Source organism: Pseudophryne corroboree, chromosome 12, assembly GCF_028390025.1.
Source record: "Pseudophryne corroboree isolate aPseCor3 chromosome 12, aPseCor3.hap2, whole genome shotgun sequence".
In the NCBI taxonomy this organism is placed as follows: Eukaryota; Metazoa; Chordata; class Amphibia; order Anura; family Myobatrachidae; genus Pseudophryne; species Pseudophryne corroboree.
In genome coordinates this window covers 95,873,852-95,896,570 of record NC_086455.1, presented here as the reverse complement: position 1 = coordinate 95,896,570, position 22,719 = coordinate 95,873,852, and the positions used below count along the sequence as shown (strand labels likewise).

The window sequence follows — 22,719 nt, the reverse complement described above, 5'->3', positions numbered from 1 at the left end:
CCGGGCCCCAACGTGCACATAGAGACTCCCTGCAGTGACACCAATGTTATCTGGGACTTAAATATTGTCTGCATAAGTTGATTTCTATTACTAAGCAACATAGTATTAATCTCAGATTTAGTTATATTACCATTTGTGTAATGACTTAAAGTGTATATGGTGTCTGTGTTTAAGTTGCTTGAATCAAATCTTTCCCTTCCCTACTGTAATCAGTTCCTTTTCTGAGTTATGTGGTAAACCATTTATTCTTTCATACAAAGCCCTGCCTGCCTTTCTTTGTGTCTGGGGAAACCTTGCCTCTCTGCCAGGAATAGAGAAGAGCTGCTGCTGAAGGAGGAATAGTCCATCAAGGTATCCCTGACCTGTTCCACATAGTTTACACACTTGTTATACCGGGGTGTTACATTGTGTGTGACTGACCTTAGGAAGAAACCGGAGCCTCCGCTGCAGTGACCCAGCAACCAGGGCACGGGAGTATACAGTGCCGCTGGGAGTGATGAAGCTGCAGTAAAGATGTCTATTAGACCTAGCCTGCTGCAGCCCTTGTAGATTCTCATAAAAAAAAGTTCTTCTTTTCTTGTCAAAATTAATAGCTAAGAATAGGCTGCTTGAGGCAGGCCCCTGTTAAGTGGCTTGCTACTGAAGGCAACAACTACAAACTGAGCTCCCTGTTCATGGAAGCGGGGTTATAGAGGAGAATGCGCTGAGCATCTTGGGAACAGTCAAAAGCTTTGAGCCGGTTGGTGCCTCAGATCAAGATCCTACTCTACACCCCAATGTGAATCCTTGTGGAGTCCAGTGTACCCCACAGAAGAAATTAATGTGTCACACCCATTGGCAGCAACCTTAGAATAGCTGCTGATGGGCACAATTGAGAAAGGAAGGGGGGGGGGGACATTTGAATCCAGCACATAGATGCAATTCAAATATGTAATTTGAACCTTCCTATTTTAAAATATAATGGATGAACCTCAACCTGTGAGAACAATCTTCATGATATAGAGATCTCATATGCAAAATAAGTATGAGTTGGGATAGGGCTGGGGAGGGTGGCTGCTCGGGCAGCCCCTCCCCCGTCAAGTTAAGGAGATTCAACTGAGGAAGCACAAGGGAACTCTCGTCTGGGGACAACAACTGCAGGGAGACCACATCTTTTCAGATGAACATGGGAGGGCGGAAGGCTGCCTAATACTGAAGCACCATCAAATATCAAACCGTATGCAATAACTAGTACAAGCATTCCTGGGGGAAGGTCTGCAGGAGACGAATTTGCATACGGTGATGTCATCCAAGCAGTGGGCCAAAGTTGGCTGGAACCCTCATCTGCATATGAAAAGAGAAAAGGGTTATGCAGGGCATGGCGGCCTTTTGCGGCGCTTGAAAGACCCCTAGTTCGCATTAAACACCTCCACCCTCCTTCGGTGTGGGGCTCATGTTGGCTATGCCCCAGCCCCTGAAGCATTCAAGCTGATTTCTTGCAGCAGCTGGGCACTGTAACAGCTCCAGAGCTGCTCTGTAAGGCAAATAAAAGGGTGTGGGCCCTGCAGCACTACCTGTAGTTCGCATTGTGCGTTGGAAGGCACAAAGTAAGCAGACGGGAGAAGTCAGGATAGTGCGCAAGGGCATAGAAGGGTGCGGCTCAAGAAAAGAGAAGTGGAAACAGACAGCAAACTAGGCTGGAGAGAGACCTGAGACAAAGAGATCTGAATTATACGAGAGCCGACCAGGGGAAACACAAATTATGCAGTCAAGTTTCCCACATTTGGGGAAATCGCAGGGGCAGCACAGCCAGAGTGCAATGGGTGAGCCTTGCCCTGGGAGAAGCACCTTCAAGATCATAGTATCTCACCTGGCAGGTAAGTAGGAGTTGGGCTAGAGCTGGGGAGGGTCGCTGCTCGGGCACCCCCCTGTCAAGTGAAGGAGATCCAACTGAGGCAGCACAATGGAACTCTCGAAAGAAGAACAAGGCTAGAGGAAGATCTGAGACAAAGAAATCTGACTTTTACCAGAGCTGACCAGCGGAAAACACAAACACAGTCCCCCACTACCACAAATAATGCAGGCGAGTTTCCCACATTTGGGGAAATCACAGGGGTCAGCATACCCAGAATGCAATGAATGAACCTCACCCTGGGTGAACAATCTTCATGACCATGGTGTCTCCTATGCAAAATAAGTATGATTTGGGATAGGGCTGGGGAGGGCCGCTGCTCAGGCACATCTCTGTCAAGTAAAGGAAATTCAACTGAGGCAGCACAAGGGAACTCTCATCTGGGGACAACAACTGCAGGGAGAACACATATTTTCAGATGAACATGGGAGGGCAGAAGGCTGCCTAATACTGAAGCACCCCCAAACAACAAACCAAATGCAACAACTAGTGCAAGCATTCCTGGGGGAAGGCCTGCAGCAGATGGATTTGCATATGGTGATGTTATCCAAGCAGTGGGTCAAAGTTGGCTTCAACCCTCATCTGCATATGAAAAGAGAAAAGGGGCGTGCAGGGCATGGCGGCCTTTTGCGCTGCTTGGATGACCCCTAGATCGCATTAAACACCCCCACCCTCCTTTGGTGTGGGGCTCATGTTGGCCATGCCCCATCCCATGAAGCATTCAAGCTGATTTCTTGCAGCAGCTGGGCACTGTAACAGCTCCAGAGCTGCTCTGTAAGGCAAGTAAAAGGGTGTGGGCCCTGCAGCACTACCTGTAGTTTGCATTGTGCATTGGAAGGCACAAAGTAAGCAGACGGGAGGAGAAGTCAGGATAGTGCACAAGGGTATAGAAGGGAGGGGCTCAAGAAAAAAGAAGTGGAAACAGATAGCAAACTAGGCTGGAGAGAGACCTGAGACAAAGAGATCTGAATTATACGAGAGCCGACCAGAGGAAACACAAATTATGCAGTCAAGTGTCCCACATTTGGGGAAATCGTAGGAGCAGCACACCCAGAGTGCAATGGGTGAGCCTTGCCCTGGGAGAAGCACCTTCCTGATTATAGTATCTCACCTGGCAGGTAAGTAGGAGTTGGGCTAGAGCTGGGGAGGGTCGCTGCTCGGGCACCCCCCTGTCAAGTGAAGGAGATCCAACTGAGGCAGCACAAGGAAACTCTCGAAAGAAGAACAAGGCTAGAGGAAGATCTGAGACAAAGAAATCTGACTTTTACCAGAGCTGACCAGAGGAAAGCACAAACACAGTCCCCCACTACCACAAATAATGCAGTCGAGTTTCCCAAATTTGGGGAAATCACAGGGGTCAGCATACCCAGAATGCAATGAATGAACCTCACCCTGGGAGAACAATCTTCATGACCATGGTATCTCCTATGCAAAATAAGTATGATTTGGGATAGGGCTGGGGAGGGCCGCTGCTCAGGCACATCTCTGTCAAGTAAAGGAGATTGAACTGAGGCAGCACAAGGGAACTCTCATCTGGGGACAACAACTGCAGGGAGAACACATATTTTCAGATGAACATGGGAGGACAGAAGGCTGCCTAATACTGAAGCACCCCCAAACAACAAACCAAATGCAACAACTAGTAAAAGCATTCCTGGGTGAAGGTCTGCAGAAGACGGATTTGCATACGGTGATGTCATCCAAGCAGTGGGCCAAAATTGTCTGGAACCCTCATCTGCATATGAAAAGAGAAAAGGGTTATGCAGGGCATGGCGGCCTTTTGCGGCGCTTGGATGACCCCTAGTTCGCATTAAACACCTCCACCCTCCTTCGGTGTGGGACTCATTTTGGCTATGCCCCAGCCCCTGAAGCATTCAAGCTGATTTCTTGCAGCAGCTGAGCACTGTAACAGCTCCAGAGCTGCTCTGTAAGGCAAGTAAAAGGGTGTGGGCCCTGCAGCACTACCTGTAGTTCGCTATGTGCGTTGGAAGGCACAAAGTAAGCAGACGGGAGAAGTCAGGATAGTGCGCAAGGGCATAGAAGGGAGCGGCTCAAGAAAAGAGAAGTGGAAACAGACAGCAAACTAGGCTGGAGAGAGACCTGAGACAAAGAGATCTGAATTATACGAGACCTGACCAGGGGAAACACAAATTATGCAGTCAAGTTTCCCACATTTGGGGAAATCGCAGGGGCAGCACACCCAGAGTGCAATGGGTGAGCCTTGCCCTGGGAGAAGCACCTTCATGATCATAGTATCTCACCTGGCAGGTAAGTAGGAGTTGGGCTAGAGCTGGGGAGCGTCGCTGCTCGGGCACCCCCCTGTCAAGTGAAGGAGATCCAACTGAGGCAGCACAAGGAAACTCTCGAAAGAAGAACAAGGCTAGAGGAAGATCTGAAACAAAGAAATCTGACTTTTACCAGAGCTGACCAGAGGAAAACACAAACACAGTCCCCCACTACCAACAAATAAAGCAGTCGCGTTTCCCACATTTGGGGAAATCGCAGGGGTCAGCATACCCAGAATGCAATGAATGAACCTCACCCTGGGAGAGTAATCTTCATGACCATGGTATCTCCTATGCAAAATAAGTATGAATTGGGATAGGGCTGGGGAGGGCAGCTGCTCATGCACATCTCTGTCAAGTAAAGGAGATTCAACTGAGGCAGCACAAGGGAACTCTCATCTGGGGACAACAACTGCAGGGCGAACACATATTTTCAGATGAACATGGGAGGGCAGAAGGCTGCCTAATACTGAAGCACTCCCAAACAACAAACCAAATGCAACAACTAGTGCAAGCATTCCTGGGGGAAGTTCTGCAGAAGACAGATTTGCATACGATGATGTCATCCAAGCAGTGGGTCAAAGTTGGCTTCAACCCTCATCTGCATATGAAAAGAGAAAAGGGGCGTGCAGGGCATGGCGGCCTTTTGCGGTGCTTGGATGACCCCTAGTTCGCATTAAACACCCCACCCTCCTTTGGTGTGGGGCTCATGTTGGCCATGCCCCATCCTCTGAAGCATTCAAGCTGATTTATTGCAGCAGCTGGGCACTGTAACAGCTCCAGAGCTGCTCTGTAAGGCAAGTAAAAGGGTGTGGGCCCTGCAGCACTACCTGTAGTTCGCATTGTGCGTTGGAAGGCACAAAGTAAGCAGACGGGAGAAGTCAGGATAGTGCGCAAGGGCATAGAAGGGAGCGGCTCAAGAAAAGAGAAGTGGAAACAGACAGCAAACTAGGCTGGAGAGAGACCTGAGACAAAGAGATCTGAATTATACGAGAGCCGACCAGGGGAAACACAAATTATGCAGTCAAGTTTCCCACATTTGGGGAAATCGCAGGGGCAGCACACCCAGAGTGCAATGGGTGAGCCTTGCCCTGGGAGAAGCACCTTCATGATCATAGTATCTCACCTGGCAGGTAAGTAGGAGTTGGGCTAGAGCTGGGGAGGGTCGCTGCTCGGGCACCCCCCTGTCAAGTGAAGGAGATCCAACTGAGGCAGCACAAAGGAACTCTCGAAAGAAGAACAAGGCTAGAGGAAGATCTGAGACAAAGAAATCTGACTTTTACCAGAGCTGACCAGAGGAAAGCACAAACACAGTCCACCACTACCACAAATAATGCAGTCGAGTTTCCCACATTTGGGGAAATCACAGGGGTCAGCATACCCAGAGAGCAATGAATGAACCGCACCCTGGGAGAACAATCTTCATAACAATGGTATCTCCTATGCAAAATAAGTATGATTTGGGATATGGCTGGGGAGGGCCGCTGCTCAGGCACATCTCTGTCAAGTAAAGGAGATTCAACTGAGGCAGCACAAGGGAACTCTCATCTGGGGACAACAACTGCAGGGAGAACACATATTTTCAGATGAACATGGGAGGGCAGAAGGCTGCCTAATACTGAAGCACCCCCAAACAACAAACCAAATGCAACAACTAGTGCAAGCATTCCTGGGGGAAGGCCTGCAGCAGATAGATTTGCATATGGTGATGTCATCCAAGCAGTGGGTCAAAGTTGGCTTCAACCCTCGTCTGCATATGAAAAGAGAAAGGGGCGTGCAGGGCATGGTGGCCTTTTGCGGCACTTGGCTGACCCCTAGTTTGCATTAAACACCTCCACCCTCCTTCGGTGTGGGGCTCATGTTGGCTATGCCCCAGCCCCTGAAGCATTCAAGCTGATTTCTTGCAGCAGCTGGGCACTGTAACAGCTCCAGAGCTGCTCTGTAAGGCAAGTAAAAGGGTGTGGGCCCTGCAGCACTACCTGTAGTTCGCATTGTGCGTTGGAAGGCACAAAGTAAGCAGACGGGAGAAGTCAGGATAGTGCGCAAGGGCATAGAAGGGAGCGGTTTAAGAAAAGAGAAGTGGAAACAGACAGCAAACTAGGCTGGAGAGAGACCTGAGACAAAGAGATCTGAATTATACGAGAGCCGACCAGGGGAAACACAAATTATGCAGTCAAGTTTCCCACATTTGGGGAAATCGCAGGGGCAGCACACCCAGAGTGCAATGGGTGAGCCTTGCCCTGGGAGAAGTACCTTCATGATCATAGTATCTCACCTGGCAGGTAAGTAGGAGTTGGGCTAGAGCTGGGGAGGGTCGCTGCTCGGGCACCCCCCTGTCAAGTGAAGGAGATCCAACTGAGGCAGCACAAAGGAACTCTCGAAAGAAGAACAAGGCTAGAGGAAGATCTGAGACAAAGAAATCTGACTTTTACCAGAGCTGACCAGAGGATAGCACAAACACAGTCCACCACTACCACAAATAATGCAGTTGAGTTTCCCACATTTGGGGAAATCACAGGGGTCAGCATACCCAGAGTGCAATGAATGAACCGCACCCTGGGAGAACAATCTTCATAACAATGGTATCTCCTATGCAAAATAAGTATGATTTGGGATATGGCTGGGGAGGTCCGCTGCTCAGGCACATCTCTGTCAAGTAAAGGAGATTCAACTGAGGCAGCACAAGGGAACTCTCATCTGGGGACAACAACTGCAGGGAGAACACATATTTTCAGATGAACATGGGAGGGCAGAAGGCTGCCTAATACTGAAGCACCCCCAAACAACAAACCAAATGCAACAACTAGTGCAAGCATTCCTGGGGGAAGGCCTGCAGCAGATAGATTTGCATATGGTGATGTCATCCAAGCAGTGGGTCAAAGTTGGCTTCAACCCTCGTCTGCATATGAAAAGAGAAAAGGGGCGTGCAGGGCATGGTGGCCTTTTGCGGCACTTGGCTGACCCCTAGTTTGCATTAAACACCTCCACCCTCCTTCGGTGTGGGGCTCATGTTGGCTATGCCCCAGCCCCTGAAGCATTCAAGCTGATTTCTTGCAGCAGCTGGGCACTGTAACAGCTCCAGAGCTGCTCTGTAAGGCAAGTAAAAGGGTGTGGGCCCTGCAGCACTACCTGTAGTTCGCATTGTGCATTGGAAGGCACAAAGTAAGCAGAAAGGAGGAGAAGTCAGGATAGTGCGCAAGGGCATAGAAGGGAGCGGCTCAAGAAAAGAGAAGAGGAAACAGACAGCAAACTAGGCTGGAGAGAGACCTGAGACAAAGAGATCTGAATTATACGAGACCTGACCAGGGGAAACACAAATTATGCAGTCAAGTTTCCCACATTTGGGGAAATCGCAGGGGCAGCACAATCAGAGTGCAATGGGTGAGCCTTGCCCTGGGAGAAGCACCTTCATGATCATAGTATGTCACCTGGCAGGTAAGTAGGAGTTGGGCTAGAGCTGGGGAGGGTCGCTGTCAAGTGAAGAAGATCCAACTGAGGCAGCACAAGGAAACTCTCGAAAGAAGAACAAGGCTAGAGGAAGATCTGAAACAAAGAAATCTGACTTTTACCAGAGCTGACCAGAGGAAAACACAAACACAGTCCCCCACTACCAACAAATAAAGCAGTCGCGTTTCCCACATTTGGGGAAATCACAGGGGTCAGCATACCCAGAATGCAATGAATGAACCTCACCCTGGGAGAGTAATCTTCATGACCATGGTATCTCCTATGCAAAATAAGTATGATTTGGGATAGGGCAGGGGAGGGCCGCTGCTCATGCACATCTCTGTCAAGTAAAGGAGATTCAACTGAGGCAGCACAAGGGAACTCTCATCTGGGGACAACAACTGCAGGGAGAACACATATTTTCAGATGAACATGGGAGGGCAGAAGGCTGCCTAATACTGAAGCACCCCCAAACAACAAACCAAATGCAACAACTAGTGCAAGCATTCCTGGGGGAAGGCCTGCAGCAGATGGATTTGCATACGGTGATGTCATCCAAGCAGTGGGTCAAAGTTGGCTTCAACCCTCGTCTGCATATGAAAAGAGAAAAGGGGCGTGCAGGGCATGGCGGCCTTTTGCGGCGCTTGGATGACCCCTAGTTCGCATTAAACACCTCCACCCTCCTTCGGTGTGGGGCTCATGTTGGCTATGCCCCAGCCCCTGAAGCATTCAAGCTGATTTCTTGCAGCAGCTGGGCACTGTAACAGCTCCAGAGCTGCTCTGTACGGCAAGTAAAAGGGTGTGGGCCCTGCAGCACTACCTGTAGTTTGCATTGTGCATTGGAAGGCACAAAGTAAGCAGACAGGAGGAGAAGTCAGGATAGTGCACAAGGGTATAAAAGGGAGGGGCTCATGAAAAAAGAAGTGGAAACAGACAGCAAACTAGGCTGGAGAGAGACCTGAGACAAAGAGATCTGAATTATACGAGAGCCGACCAGGGGAAACACAAATTATGCAGTCAAGCTTCCCACATTTGGGGAAATCGCAGGGGCACCACACCCAGAGTGCAATGGGTGAGCCTTGCCCTGGGAGAAGCACCTTCATGATCATAGTATCTCACCTGGCAGGTAAGTAGGAGTTGGGCTAGAGCTGGGGAGGGTCGCTGCTCGGGCACCCCCCTGTCAAGTGAAAGATGTCACGATCCGGGTATCTGGACGCCATTACTTACCCTTCAGATGCCTCCTGAGGCTGGCTCAGCGTTCCAGGACCGGACCCCATCCGTTATACTGATGTCCACATTCCTGCTTCCTCTCCTGTCACTCTGAGACGCGGTCACCGCGGCGCCATGTTACATCTGGAATGGCGTCTCCCGCGGCCTCCGCCGCTGTCCCTGAGTTCCTGCATGCAGAGTGTCAGAGTGGCGATTACGTCAGCCGCGGCCTCCGCTGTGCCCGCGTGGTTTAGATGTGCATTCATCAGTCTGGCGTCTCCTGTCTCCTGTGGCCGGCGCCGCCATTGCTGTTTCAATTCTCACATGGATTACAAACCAAACTTCCCTCCAAGTGTCTGCATGGGCGCAGCCATCTTGGATTTTGTCATCTGATCATTTCCACCAATCTGCTGTCTGTATTGTTAATCTGCATAATTGCCTAGCCAATCCCTTCCTTGCTGCAGGTATAAATATGCTGTGCCTGAGCAAGGAAGGCGTCAGTGCTTTGGTTGTCAAACCTTGTTCCAGTTTGTCTCTCTCCTGTGGTTGTTTTCCAGGTTCCAGTTCCTATCTCCAAACCTCCACTAAAGAGACCCGCACCAGCATTCCACCTGCGGTGTAGCCTGACTCTCCTATCCATTTGGATTCATCTGCTTCCAGCTACAGATCCACCTGCTTACAGCAATCAGCTTCCAGCAGAGATCAGCTCTTCTTAAAGTGCCGGTACCCTTTTCTACAGATTATCATTTATCACCGGCATTATTATTTCACCGCTCTCAAGCTCCAAACATCACTTCATATTTCATCGCTCTCAAGCTACATTTATCATTTAACTGGTTCCAGCCAGTATCTACTCCGTGCCAACATCAGTCTGGTTCCAGCCAGTACCCACAGCAGCCGTTTTATCCACAGCAGCCCAGCTTTTCCTGTAACACCAGCTGGTACGATCCTGGGCTATCTCCATTGCTACAGTCGGGCCTGGTAAGGACTTTCCAACTAGAAGATTATAAGAACTATCTCACACTACCAGAGCCCTGTGGCCCTTGCCACCCTGTAGAACCCAGGAACTGTATTTATCCTCTGCTGATTTTTATGTTTTCTTTTACTGCTGCTGTGTTACGGAGTTTGTCATAAATAAACATCATTGACTTTTACCCTGGTTGTCGTGTTCACGCCTTCGGGCATTTCTTCTACATGTTACTTACATGTCTAGGGGTCTGATACAACCTCCCAGGTTCCGTTACATCTCAGCCCCTACAACTGAGGCTGCCTCCCGTCAGCTCAGGCCCTCAGTTGTGACAGTAAGCACTGACCATATGAATCCAGCCGGAGACCAGGATCAAGCGGCCAGGCCGATGCAAGAACTGGCAGCCCGACTTGAACATCAGGAGGCTGCACAAGGCCACATCATCCGCTGTCTCCAGGATCTCTCTACTCGGCTGGATGGGATTCAGACAACCCTCCGTGGATCAGACGCGTCCGGTGCGTCAACCACAGTGACTCCAGCTATAACCCCACCCACCTTACCCATTTCTGCTCCACGTCTTCATCTTCCAACGCCAGCAAAATTTGACGGATCTCCAAGATTCTGCAGGGGATTTCTCAACCAGTGTGAGATTCAGTTTGAGCTACAACCTGGCAATTTTCCCAGTGACCGTACAAAAATTGCCTACATTATCTCTCTTCTCAGTGGCTCAGCCCTTGATTGGGCATCACCGTTATGGGAGAGGTCCGACACCCTGCTATCCTCCTACACTGCATTCGTGTCAACATTCAGGCGTATCTTCGACGAGCCAGGCCGGGTAACTTCAGCTTCATCTGAGATTCTCCGTTTACGCCAGGGATCACGTACTGTAGGACAATATCTTATACAGTTTCAGATCCTGGCATCCGAACTGGCATGGAACGACGAGGCCCTGTATGCTGCATTCTGGCATGGCTTATCTGAGCGTATTAAAGATGAGTTAGCTACCAGAGACTTACCTTCCAAGTTAGATGAGCTAATCTCACTCTGCACGAAAGTTGATTTACGTTTCAGAGAGAGAGCAACTGAGCGTGGAAGATCATCTGCTCCAAAATCTTCTGCTCCTCCTCCTCGCCAACTGTCACCATCTAAAGATGAGCCCATGCAAATTGGCCGTTCCCGTTTAACTCCTGCTGAGCGCCGAAGACGTCTCTCCGAGTCTCTCTGTCTTTATTGTGCAGCTCCGTCTCACACCATCAATGTCTGTCCCGAACGTCCGGGAAAACTCCAAACCCTAGCTCGCCCAGGAGAGGGCCGGCTAGGAGTAATGATCTCCTCTCCATCTCCTCATGATTGTAATCTCCCAGTGTCGCTCCAAATTGCTCAACGTTACCGGAACGTCATTGCCCTCCTTGATTCCGGAGCAGCTGGGAACTTTATTACTGAAGCCTATGTTAAACGGTGGTCCCTACCCACCGAGAGACTTCCTTCGTCCATTTCCTTAACTGCCGTGGATGGCAGCAAGATTTTTGATGCAGTTATTTCTCTAAGGACTCTACCAGTTCGTCTGAGAGTGGGAGTTCTTCATTCTGAATTATTTCTTTTTTAGTGATTCCAAGAGCCACACATCCTGTGGTCCTGGGCCTTCCATGGCTCCGTCTTCACAATCCATCTATTGATTGGACGACTACGCAGATTCTGGCATGGGGTCCCTCCTGTGCTGAGACATGTTTGTTTAAAGTATTGCCTGTCTGTTCTTCCTCCCCCAGGTCGTCTGATGTTCCACCTCCTCCATATCAAGATTTCACGGATGTGTTCAGTAAAGCCTCTGCTGATATCCTTCCTCCTCATAGAGAATGGGACTGCCCGATTGATCTCGTTCCAGGGAAGGTTCCACCTCGAGGCCGAACTTACCCGTTGTCTCTGCCTGAGACGCATTCTATGGAGGAATACATTAAAGAGAACCTAGCAAAGGGGTTCATTCGACCTTCTTCTTCTCCAGCCGGCGCAGGCTTCTTTTTTGTAAAGAAGAAAGATGGTGGTCTGCGGCCGTGCATCGACTACAGAGGTTTGAACGACATTACCATCAAGAACCGCTATCCTTTACCCCTGATTACTGAGCTCTTTGATAGAGTTAGCGGAGCTACCATCTTCACAAAGCTGGACTTGAGAGGTGCATACAATCTCATCCGGATCCGTGAGGGTGACGAGTGGAAGACCGCCTTTAACACCCGTGACAGACATTATGAGTACCTCGTCATGCCCTTCGGATTGAGCAATGCTCCAGCTGTCTTCCAGCATTTTGTCAATGAGATCTTCAGAGACATTTTATACCGTCATGTCGTGGTTTATCTAGATGATATCCTCATTTTTGCCAACAATTTAGAGGAACATCGTTTTTGGGTAAAAGAGGTTCTGTCCCGTCTCCGTGTCAATCATCTCTATTGCAAATTAGAGAAATGCGTCTTTGAAGTCAAGTCCATTCCGTTTCTAGGTTACATTGTGTCCGGTTCCGGACTAGAGATGGATCCTGAGAAACTACAAGCAATCCAGAATTGGCCGATACCCTTAACCCTCAAAGGGGTCCAGAGGTTCTTAGGGTTCGCCAATTATTACAGAAAGTTTATACGAGACTTTTCCACCATTGTGGCGCCTATTACTGCTTTAACTAAGAAGGGTGCTAACCCGTCCAAGTGGTCTGAAGAAGCTACGCAAGCTTTTCATCTTTTAAAACAACGGTTCATCTCAGCACCAGTTCTGAAACAGCCCGACATCGACTCCCCTTTCATCTTAGAGGTGGATGCCTCCTCCGTTGGAGTAGGAGCGGTGTTATCTCAGAGGGCTAAAGATGGTCATTTACACCCTTGCAGTTTCTTCTCCCGGAAGTTCTCCCCAGCTGAGCGCAACTATGCCATTGGCGACCAGGAGTTGCTAGCCATCAAGCTCGCTCTTGAAGAGTGAGGTATCTGTTGGAGGGAGCTTCTCATTCAATCACCATACTTACAGACCACAAGAACCTTTTATATCTGAAAGGCGCACAATGTCTCAACCCTCGTCAGGCCAGATGGGCACTTTTCTTTTCCAGGTTCGACTTTAAACTCCAGTTCTGTCCGGGCTCTCAGAATCGCAAGGCCGATGAGCTTTCCCGCTCATGGGAGCAAGAAAATGAGTCAGAGTCTTCAGACAAGCATCCTATTATCAATCCGTTGGCATTCTCCACGGTAGGGATGGACTCTACGCCCCCACTAGGGAAAAGTTTTGTGAAGCCGGTACTGAGGAAGAAGCTCATGCATTGGGCCCATGCTTCCCGTTTTGCCGGACATACAGGTATTCAAAAAACCCTGGAGTTTATCTCTAGGTCCTATTGGTGGCCAACTCTGAGAAAGGACGTCATGGAGTTTATTGCATCTTGCCCAAAATGTGCCCAACATAAAGTCTCCCGCCAGTCGCCTGCGGGGCAACTGGTTCCACTATCCGTTCCCCGTCGACCATGGACCCATTTGTCGATGGATTTCATTACAGACTTACCCATGTGCAACAAGTTCAATACCATCTGGGTGGTAGTTGACCGGTTCACCAAGATGGCACACTTCATTCCTCTCACCGGTCTTCCGTCAGCTTCCAGGTTGGCTCAAGTATTCATGTCACGATCCGGGTATCTGGACGCCATTTCTTACCCATCAGATGCCTCCTAAGGCTGGCTCAGCGCTCCAGGACCGGATCCCATCTGTTATCCTGATGTGTACATTCCTGTATCCTCTCCTGTCACTCTGGGACGCTGTCACAGTAAACGCCATATTACACCTGGCATGGCGTCTCCCGCGGCCTCCGCCGCCGTCCCTGAACTTCTGCATGCGAGTGTCTGAGTGGCGATTACGTCAGCCGCGGCCTCCGCTGTGTCCGCGTGGTTGGATGTGCATCTGTCAGCCTGGCGCCTCCTGTCTCCGGTGGCCGGCGCCGCCATTACTGTTTTCATTACCACATGGATTACAAACCAAACTTCCCTCCAAGTGTCTGCATGGGCGCAGCCATCTTGGATTCTGTCAGCTGATCATTTCCACCAATCTGTTCTCAGTATTGATAATCTGCATAATTGCCTAGCCAATCCCTTCCTTGCTGCAGGTATAAATACACTGTGCCTGAGCAAGGAAGGCGTCAGTGCTTTGGTTGTCAAACCTAGTTCCTGTTTGTCTCTCTCCTGTGATTGTCTTCCAGGTTCCAGCTCCTGTCTCAAGACTTCCACCATAGAGACCCGCACCAGCATTCCACCTGCGGTGTAGCCTGACTCTCCAATCCATTGTGGATTCATCTGTTTCCAGCTACAACATTACCTGCTTCCAGCTCAGCTTCCAGCAGAGTACAGCTTCCCTTAAAGGGCCGGTGTCCTTTCTACACTTTACCACTCTCCACCGGTATTATTATTTCTCCGCTCTCAAGTTCTACATTTCAGTTCATATTTCATCGCTCCCAAGTTCATTTATTATTTAACTGGTTCCAGCCAGTATCCACTCCGTGCTAACAACAGTCTGGTTCCAGCCAGTATCCACAGCAGCTGTTTTATCTTCAGCAACCCAGCTTTTCCTGGAACACCAGCTGGCACAATCCTGGGTTATCTCCATTGCTACAGTCGGGCCTGGTAAGGACTTTCCATCTAGAAGATCATAAGAACTATCTCACACTACCAGTGCCCTGTGGCTCCTGCCATCCTGTAGTACCCAGGAACTGTATTTATTCTTTGCTGACTTTTACGTTTTCTTTTACTGCTGCTGTGTTGCGGAGTTGTCATAATAAACATCATTGACTTTTATCCAAGTTGTCGTGGTCACGCCTTCGGGCAGTTATTATTCATGTTACTTACATGTCCAGGGGTCTGATACAACCTCCCAGGTTCCGGTACATCTCAGCCCCTACAACTGAGGCTGCCTCCCGTCAGCTCAGGCCCTCAGTTGTGACAATTCATACAAGAGATCTTCCGACTCCACGGTCTTCCTGAAGAAATTATCTCAGATCGAGGAGTTCAATTCACAGCCAAATTCTGGCGAAGTTTATGTCAAGTCCTCCAAGTCAAGCTAAAGTTTTCCACGGCTTACCATCCTCAGACCAATGGTCAAACTGAGAGGGTGAATCAGGACTTGGAGGCCTTCCTCCGCATCTATGTGTCTTCCTCTCAAGATGATTGGGTTCAATTACTTCCCTTGGCCGAGTTCTGTCATAACAACCAGTATCATTCCTCATCTTCTTCAACACCATTCTTCACTAACTTTGGATTCCACCCTAAAGTCCCTGAGTTCCAACCGCTTCCAGCAACTTCTGTTCCAGCAGTGGATATCACCTTGCATCAGTTTGCAAACAACTGGAAGAGTGTACGATCAGCTCTGCTCAAGGCATCGTTCAGGTACAAGAAGTTTGCGGATAAGAAGCGTAGAGCAGTTCCTGCTCTCAAGGTGGGTGATCGGGTATGGTTATCCACGAAGAATTTGAGGTTAAGAGTTCCCAGTATGAAGTTTGCACCTCGCTACATCGGTCCTTTTAAAATTGAACAAGTCATCAATCCTGTTGCTTACAGACTCCAGTTGCCTCCCTTCTTAAAAATACCTAGGACATTCCATGTTTCCCTGTTGAAACCGCTGATCCTGAATCGGTTTCATTCCTCACTTCCTCCAACTCCGAAAGTCCAAACTCAACGAGGCGTTGAGTATGAAGTGGCCAAGATCCTGGACTCACGTCACCGTTATGGTCAACTACAGTATCTTATTGACTGGAAAGGTTACGGCCCTGAGGAACGCTCATGGACCGATGCTTCTGATGTCCATGCTCCTGCCTTGGTCCGGAGATTCCATTCCAAGTTTCCTCAAAAGCCAAAGAAGTGTCCTGGGGCCACTCCTAAAGGGGGGGGTGCTGTCACGATCCGGGTATCTGGACGCCATTACTTACCCTTCAGATGCCTCCTGAGGCTGGCTCAGCGTTCCAGGACCGGACCCCATCCGTTATACTGATGTCCACATTCCTGCTTCCTCTCCTGTCACTCTGAGACGCGGTTACCGCGGCGCCATGTTACATCTGGAATGGCGTCTCCCGCGGCCTCCGCCGCTGTCCCTGAGTTCCTGCATGCAGAGTGTCAGAGTGGCGATTACGTCAGCCGCGGCCTCCGCTGTACCCGCGTGGTTTAGATGTGCATTCATCAGTCTGGCGTCTCCTGTCTCCTGTGGCCGGCGCCGCCATTGCTGTTTCAATTCTCACATGGATTACAAACCAAACTTCCCTCCAAGTGTCTGCATGGGCGCAGCCATCTTGGATTTTGTCATCTGATCATTTCCACCAATCTGCTGTCTGTATTGTTAATCTGCATAATTGCCTAGCCAATCCCTTCCTTGCTGCAGGTATAAATATGCTGTGCCTGAGCAAGGAAGGCGTCAGTGCTTTGGTTGTCAAACCTTGTTCCAGTTTGTCTCTCTCCTGTGGTTGTTTTCCAGGTTCCAGTTCCTATCTCCAAACCTCCACTAAAGAGACCCGCACCAGCATTCCACCTGCGGTGTAGCCTGACTCTCCTATCCATTTGGATTCATCTGCTTCCAGCTACAGATCCACCTGCTTACAGCAATCAGCTTCCAGCAGAGATCAGCTCTTCTTAAAGTGCCGGTACCCTTTTCTACAGATTATCATTTATCACCGGCATTATTATTTCACCGCTCTCAAGCTCCAAACATCACTTCATATTTCATCGCTCTCAAGCTACATTTATCATTTAACTGGTTCCAGCCAGTATCCACTCCGTGCCAACATCAGTCTGGTTCCAGCCAGTACCCACAGCAGCCGTTTTATCCACAGCAGCCCAGCTTTTCCTGTAACACCAGCTGGTACGATCCTGGGCTATCTCCATTGCTACAGTCGGGCCTGGTAAGGACTTTCCAACTAGAAGATTATAAGAACTATCTCACACTACCAGAGCCCTGTGGCCCTTGCCACCCTGTAGAACCCAGGAACTGTATTTATCCTCTGCTGATTTTTATGTTTTCTTTTACTGCTGCTGTGTTACGGAGTTTGTCATAAATAAACATCATTGACTTTTACCCTGGTTGTCGTGTTCACGCCTTCGGGCATTTCTTCTACATGTTACTTACATGTCTAGGGGTCTGATACAACCTCCCAGGTTCCGTTACATCTCAGCCCCTACAACTGAGGCTGCCTCCCGTCAGCTCAGGCCCTCAGTTGTGACAAAAGAGATCCAACTGAGGCAGCACAAGGGAACTCCCGAAAGAAGAATAAGGCTAGAGGAAGATCTGAGACAAATAAATCTGACTTTTACCAGAGCTGTCCAGAGGAAAGCACAAACACAGTCCCCCACTACCACAAATAATGCAGTTGAGTTTCCCACATTTGGGGAAATCACAGGGGTCAGCATACCCAGAATGCAATGAATGAACCTCACCCTGGGAGAACAATCTTCATGACCATGGTATCGCCTATGCAAAATAAGTATGATTTGGGATAGGGCTGGGGAGCGCCGCTACATAGGCACATCTCTGTCAAGTAAAGGAGATTCAACTGAGGCAGCACAAGGGAACTCTCATCTGGGGACAACAACTGCAGGGAGAACACATATTTTCAGATAAACATGGGAGGGCAGAAGGCTGCCTAATACTGAAGCACCCCCAAACAACAAACCAAATGCAACAACTAGTACAAGCATTCCTGGGGGAAGGCCTGCAGCAGATGGATTTGCATATGGTGATGTCATCCAAGCAGTGGGTCAAAGTTGGCTTCAACCCTCGTCTGCATATGAAAAGAGAAAAGGGGCGTGCAGGGCATGGCGGCCTTTTGCGGCGCTTGGATGACCCCTAGTTCACATTAAACACATCCACCCTCCTTCGGTGTGGGGCTCATGTTGGCTATGCCCCAGCCCCTGAAGCATTCAAGCTGATTTCTTGCAGCAGCTGGGCACTGTAACAGCTCCAGAGCTGCTCTGAACGGCAAGTAAAAGGGTGTGGGCCCTGCAGCACTACCTGTAGTTTGCATTGTGCATTGGAAGGCACAAAGTAAGCAGACGGGAGAAGTCAGGAAAGTGCGCAAGGGCATAGAAGGGAGCGGCTCAAGAAAAGAGAAGTTGAAACAGACAGCAAACTAGGCTGGAGAGAGACCTGAGACAAAGAGATCTGCATTATACGAGAGCCGACCAGGGGAAACACAAATTATGCAGTCAAGTTTCCCACATTTGGGGAAATCGCAGGAGCAGCACACCCAGAGTGCAATGGGTGAGCCTTGCCCTGGGAGAAGCACCTACATGATCATAGTATCTCACCTGCCAGGTAAGTAGAAGTTGGGCTAGAGCTGGGGAGGATCGCTGCTTGGGTACCCCCCTGTCAAGTGAAGGAGATCCAACTGAGGCAGCACAAGGGAACTCTCGAAAGAAGAACAAGGCTAGAGGAAGATCTGAGACAAATAAATCTGACTTTTACCAGAGCTGACCAGAGAAAAGCACAAACACAGTCCCCCACTACCACAAATAATGCAGTCGAGTTTCCCACATTTGGGGAAATCACAGGGGTCAGCATACCCAGAATGCAATGAATGAACCTCACCCTGGGAGAACAATCTTCATGACCATGGTATCTCCTATGCAAAATAAGTATGATTTGGGATAGGGCTGGGGAGGGCCGCTGCTCAGGCACATCTCTGTCAAGTAAAGGAGATTCAACTGAGGCAGCACAAGGGAACTCTCATCTGGGGACAACAACTGCAGGGAGAACACATATTTTCAGATGAACATGGGAGGGCAGAAGGCTGCCTAATACTGAAGCACCCCCAAACAACAAACCAAATGCAACAACTAGTGCAAGCTTTCCTGGGGGAAGGCCTGCAGCAGATGGATTTGCATACGGTGATGTCATCCAAGCAGTGGGTCAAAGTTGGCTTCAACCCTCGTCTGCATATGAAAAGAGAAAAGGGGCGTGCAGGGCATGGCGGCCTTTTGCGGTGCTTGGATGACCCCTAGTTCACATTAAACACCTCCACCCTCCTTCGGTGTGGGGCTCATGTTGGCTATGCCCCAGCCCCTGAAGCATTCAAGCTGATTTCTTGCAGCAGCTGGGCACTGTAACAGCTCCAGAGCTGCTCTGTACGGCAAGTAAAAGGGTGTGGGCCCTGCAGTACTACCTGTAGTTTGCATTGTGCATTGGAAGGCACAAAGTAAGCAGACAGGAGGAGAAGTCAGGATAGTGCACAAGGGTATAAAAGGGAGGGGCTCATGAAAAAAGAAGTGGAAACAGACAGCAAACTAGGCTGGAGAGAGACCTGAGACAAAGAGATCTGAATTATACGAGAGCCGACCAGGGGAAACACAAATTATGCAGTCAAGCTTCCCACATTTGGGGAAATCGCAGGGGCACCACACCCAGAGTGCAATGGGTGAGCCTTGCCCTGGGAGAAGCACCTTCATGATCATAGTATCTCACCTGGCAGGTAAGTAGGAGTTGGGCTAGAGCTGGGGAGGGTCGCTGCTCGGGCACCCCCCTGTCAAGTGAAAGAGATCCAACTGAGGCAGCACAATGGAACTCTCGAAAGAAGAACAAGGCTAGAGGAAGATCTGAGACAAATAAATCTGACTTTTACCAGAGCTGTCCAGAGGAAAGCACAAACACAGTCCCCCACTACCACAAATAATGCAGTTGAGTTTCCCACATTTGGGGAAATCACAGGGGTCAGCATACCCAGAATGCAATGAATGAACCTCACCCTGGGAGAAAAATCTTCATGACCATGGTATCGCCTATGCAAAATAAGTATGATTTGGGATAGGGCTGGGGAGGGCCGCTGCTCAGGCACATCTCTGTCAAGTAAAGGAGATTCAACTGAGGCAGCACAAGGGAACTCTCATCTGGGGACAACAACTGCAGGGAGAACACATATTTTCAGATGAACATGGGAGGGCAGAAGGCTGCCTAATACTGAAGCACCCCCAAACAACAAACCAAATGCAACAACTAGTGCAAGCATTCCTGGGGGAAGGCCTGCAGCAGATGGATTTGCATACGGTGATGTCATCCAAGCAGTGGGTCAAAGTTGGCTTCAACCCTCGTCTGCATATGAAAAGAGAAAAGGGGCGTGCAGGGCATGGCGGCCTTTTGCGGTGCTTGGATGACCCCTAGTTCACATTAAACACCTCCACCCTCCTTCGGTGTGGGGCTCATGTTGGCTATGCCCCAGCCCCTGAAGCATTCAAGCTGATTTCTTGCAGCAGCTGGGCACTGTAACAGCTCCAGAGCTGCTCTGTACGGCAAGTAAAAGGGTGTGGGCCCTGCAGTACTACCTGTAGTTTGCATTGTGCATTGGAAGGCACAAAGTAAGCAGACAGGAGGAGAAGTCAGGATAGTGCACAAGGGTATAAAAGGGAGGGGCTCATGAAAAAAGAAGTGGAAACAGACAGCAAACTAGGCTGGAGAGAGACCTGAGACAAAGAGATCTGAATTATACGAGAGCCGACCAGGGGAAACACAAATTATGCAGTCAAGCTTCCCACATTTGGGGAAATCGCAGGGGCACCACACCCAGAGTGCAATGGGTGAGCCTTGCCCTGGGAGAAGCACCTTCATGATCATAGTATCTCACCTGGCAGGTAAGTAGGAGTTGGGCTAGAGCTGGGGAGGGTCGCTGCTCGGGCACCCCCCTGTCAAGTGAAAGAGATCCAACTGAGGCAGCACAATGGAACTCTCGAAAGAAGAACAAGGCTAGAGGAAGATCTGAGACAAATAAATCTGACTTTTACCAGAGCTGTCCAGAGGAAAGCACAAACACAGTCCCCCACTACCACAAATAATGCAGTCGAGTTTCCCACATTTGGGGAAATCACAGGGGTCAGCATACCCAGAATGCAATGAATGAACCTCACCCTGGGAGAACAATCTTCATGACCATGGTATCGCCTATGCAAAATAAGTATGATTTGGGATAGGGCTGGGGAGGGCCGCTGCTCAGGCACATCTCTGTCAAGTAAAGGAGATTCAACTGAGGCAGCACAAGGGAACTCTCATCTGGGGACAACAACTGCAGGGAGAACACATATTTTCAGATAAACATGGGAGGGCAGAAGGCTGCCTAATACTGAAGCACCCCCAAACAACAAACCAAATGCAACAACTAGTACAAGCATTCCTGGGGGAATCCTGCAGCAGATGGATTTGCATATGGTGATGTCATCCAAGCAGTGGGTCAAAGTTGGCTTCAACCCTCGTCTGCATATGAAAAGAGAAAAGGGGCGTGCAGGGCATGGCGGCCTTTTGCGGCGCTTGGATGACCCCTAGTTCGCATTAAACACCTCCACCCTCCTTCGGTGTGGGGCTCATGTTGGCTATGCCCCAGCCCCTGAAGCATTCAAGCTGATTTCTTGCAAGTAAAAGGGTGTGGGCCCTGCAGCACCACCTGTAGGTCGCATTGTGCGTTGGAAGGCACAAAGTAAGCAGACGGGAGGAGAAGTCAGGATAGTACACAAGGGCATCCTTTTCTCTTAGTCCGTAGAGGATGCTGGGGTCACATTAAGAACCATGGGGTATAGATGGGATCCGCAAGAGACATGGGCACTTTAAGACTTTCAAAGGGTGTGAACTGGCTCCTCCCTCTATGCCCCTCCTCCAGACTCCAGTTATAGGAACTGTGCCCAGGGAGACGGACATTTCGAGGAAAGGATTTATTGTTAAACTAAGGTGAGCATCTTACCAGCTCACACCTTAAGCATGCCGCAGAACGTGGCATTCAACAGAACACAAGCCAACGGCATGAACAATTGCAGCAAAAAGCTGACCAGAACCGTAACACAACATGTGTATAACCACAAGTAATAACTGCAGACACAGTATGGACTGGGACGGGTGCCCAGCATCCTCTACGGACTAAGAGAAAAGGATTTACCAGTAGGTATTAAAATCCTATTTTCTCATACGACCTAGAGGATGCTGGGGTCACATTAAGAACCATGGGGTTATACCAAAGCTCTTGAACGGGTGGGAGAGTGCGTACGACTCTGCAGCACCGAATGACCCAACTTGAGGTTATCATCAGCCAAGGTATCAAACTTGTAAAACTTAGCAAAAGTGTTTACTAAATAGCTGCTCGGCAAAGTTGCAATGCCGAGACTCCCCGACCAGCTGCCCAGGATGAACCCACCTTTCTAGTAGAATGGGTCTTCACCTAATTCAGTAACGGCAATCCTGCCGTGGAATGAGCATGCTGAATCTTACCACAGATCCAGCGCATAATGGTCTGCATGGAAGCTGGACACCCAATCCTGTTGGGAGCATACAGGACAAACAGAGCCTCTGTTTTCCTAATCTGAACCGTTCTGGTGACATAAATTTTCAAAGTTCTGACCACAGCCAGAGACTTTGACTCAACGAAGGTGTCAGTGGCCAAAGGCACCATGTGGAAAGATGAACCACCTTTGGCAGAAATTGTTCACGTGTCCTCAATTCTGCTCTATCTTCATGAAAGATCAAATAAAGGCTCTTGTGATACTGCATGGTTTGTACTGTTTTCCATGTGCTCCCAGATCTTTCAAGCAAGTAGCATGGTCAAGAAAGTTCTGTTTGAAAAGAAACAAACATTTACTGTCATTGTTATGCAAATAAACTTACATTAAAGCTAACAAGAAAGCACACTCGTTCTGTCTTTAAACTGATAAAAGAAACCCCAATAATATGGGGCATGCAAAAATTGAGATAAAACTCAGTTTTGCTACTCTCCACGGAAATCTTTAATAAAAGGCGAAATATTTGTTAGTTCTGAAGAGAAACCAGAGCATGACCAAGATTCCACCTGTCGCCTGAGTGCCATGCCAGCAGTTCTCATTCAGCTCAAAGTGAGCACCCAATTTGAATGAAAGAAAGCAGATTTCTCACCAGGCTTCCCCTTGCTATAAACATGGTTTGTACTCT

At 49.3% G+C, this 22,719-nt stretch overlaps 20 non-coding genes and 1 pseudogene across 20 annotated transcripts; all 21 read right to left on the bottom strand.

Annotated features, from left to right (window-relative positions):
* Positions 1–1,701: 1,701 nt before the first annotated feature.
* On the bottom strand, positions 1,702–1,864 carry LOC134981428 (U1 spliceosomal RNA). Its single transcript, XR_010190606.1, has one exon. It is a non-coding gene; the product is annotated as a U1 spliceosomal RNA (small nuclear RNA).
* A 152-nt stretch (positions 1,865–2,016) lies between these two features.
* LOC134981962 (U1 spliceosomal RNA) lies at positions 2,017–2,180 on the bottom strand. The gene has a single exon (XR_010190849.1). It is a non-coding gene; the product is annotated as a U1 spliceosomal RNA (small nuclear RNA).
* A 674-nt stretch (positions 2,181–2,854) lies between these two features.
* On the bottom strand, positions 2,855–3,017 carry LOC134981383 (U1 spliceosomal RNA). Its single transcript, XR_010190581.1, has one exon. It is a non-coding gene; the product is annotated as a U1 spliceosomal RNA (small nuclear RNA).
* A 152-nt stretch (positions 3,018–3,169) lies between these two features.
* Positions 3,170–3,333, bottom strand: LOC134981853 (U1 spliceosomal RNA). Its single transcript, XR_010190759.1, has one exon. It is a non-coding gene; the product is annotated as a U1 spliceosomal RNA (small nuclear RNA).
* Positions 3,334–4,004: 671 nt separating this feature from the next.
* On the bottom strand, positions 4,005–4,167 carry LOC134981347 (U1 spliceosomal RNA). The gene has a single exon (XR_010190552.1). It is a non-coding gene; the product is annotated as a U1 spliceosomal RNA (small nuclear RNA).
* A 152-nt stretch (positions 4,168–4,319) lies between these two features.
* LOC134981336 (U1 spliceosomal RNA) lies at positions 4,320–4,484 on the bottom strand. The gene has a single exon (XR_010190543.1). It is a non-coding gene; the product is annotated as a U1 spliceosomal RNA (small nuclear RNA).
* A 670-nt stretch (positions 4,485–5,154) lies between these two features.
* LOC134981342 (U1 spliceosomal RNA) lies at positions 5,155–5,317 on the bottom strand. Its single transcript, XR_010190548.1, has one exon. It is a non-coding gene; the product is annotated as a U1 spliceosomal RNA (small nuclear RNA).
* A 152-nt stretch (positions 5,318–5,469) lies between these two features.
* On the bottom strand, positions 5,470–5,633 carry LOC134981959 (U1 spliceosomal RNA). Its single transcript, XR_010190846.1, has one exon. It is a non-coding gene; the product is annotated as a U1 spliceosomal RNA (small nuclear RNA).
* A 670-nt stretch (positions 5,634–6,303) lies between these two features.
* LOC134981337 (U1 spliceosomal RNA) lies at positions 6,304–6,466 on the bottom strand. The gene has a single exon (XR_010190544.1). It is a non-coding gene; the product is annotated as a U1 spliceosomal RNA (small nuclear RNA).
* Positions 6,467–6,618: 152 nt separating this feature from the next.
* LOC134981902 (U1 spliceosomal RNA) lies at positions 6,619–6,782 on the bottom strand. The gene has a single exon (XR_010190800.1). It is a non-coding gene; the product is annotated as a U1 spliceosomal RNA (small nuclear RNA).
* Positions 6,783–7,456: 674 nt separating this feature from the next.
* On the bottom strand, positions 7,457–7,619 carry LOC134981505 (U1 spliceosomal RNA). Its single transcript, XR_010190652.1, has one exon. It is a non-coding gene; the product is annotated as a U1 spliceosomal RNA (small nuclear RNA).
* A 136-nt stretch (positions 7,620–7,755) lies between these two features.
* LOC134981355 (U1 spliceosomal RNA) lies at positions 7,756–7,920 on the bottom strand. Its single transcript, XR_010190558.1, has one exon. It is a non-coding gene; the product is annotated as a U1 spliceosomal RNA (small nuclear RNA).
* A 674-nt stretch (positions 7,921–8,594) lies between these two features.
* Positions 8,595–8,757, bottom strand: LOC134981435 (U1 spliceosomal RNA). Its single transcript, XR_010190610.1, has one exon. It is a non-coding gene; the product is annotated as a U1 spliceosomal RNA (small nuclear RNA).
* Positions 8,758–17,112: 8,355 nt separating this feature from the next.
* LOC134981855 (U1 spliceosomal RNA) lies at positions 17,113–17,276 on the bottom strand. Its single transcript, XR_010190761.1, has one exon. It is a non-coding gene; the product is annotated as a U1 spliceosomal RNA (small nuclear RNA).
* Positions 17,277–17,968: 692 nt separating this feature from the next.
* On the bottom strand, positions 17,969–18,110 carry LOC134981999 (U1 spliceosomal RNA; annotated as a pseudogene).
* Positions 18,111–18,262: 152 nt separating this feature from the next.
* On the bottom strand, positions 18,263–18,426 carry LOC134981861 (U1 spliceosomal RNA). Its single transcript, XR_010190766.1, has one exon. It is a non-coding gene; the product is annotated as a U1 spliceosomal RNA (small nuclear RNA).
* A 674-nt stretch (positions 18,427–19,100) lies between these two features.
* LOC134981434 (U1 spliceosomal RNA) lies at positions 19,101–19,263 on the bottom strand. Its single transcript, XR_010190609.1, has one exon. It is a non-coding gene; the product is annotated as a U1 spliceosomal RNA (small nuclear RNA).
* A 152-nt stretch (positions 19,264–19,415) lies between these two features.
* LOC134981889 (U1 spliceosomal RNA) lies at positions 19,416–19,579 on the bottom strand. Its single transcript, XR_010190789.1, has one exon. It is a non-coding gene; the product is annotated as a U1 spliceosomal RNA (small nuclear RNA).
* A 674-nt stretch (positions 19,580–20,253) lies between these two features.
* LOC134981433 (U1 spliceosomal RNA) lies at positions 20,254–20,416 on the bottom strand. Its single transcript, XR_010190608.1, has one exon. It is a non-coding gene; the product is annotated as a U1 spliceosomal RNA (small nuclear RNA).
* A 152-nt stretch (positions 20,417–20,568) lies between these two features.
* LOC134981877 (U1 spliceosomal RNA) lies at positions 20,569–20,732 on the bottom strand. Its single transcript, XR_010190779.1, has one exon. It is a non-coding gene; the product is annotated as a U1 spliceosomal RNA (small nuclear RNA).
* Positions 20,733–22,470: 1,738 nt separating this feature from the next.
* Positions 22,471–22,586, bottom strand: LOC134981573 (U5 spliceosomal RNA). The gene has a single exon (XR_010190701.1). It is a non-coding gene; the product is annotated as a U5 spliceosomal RNA (small nuclear RNA).
* Between the last annotated feature and the right edge of the window lie 133 nt (positions 22,587–22,719).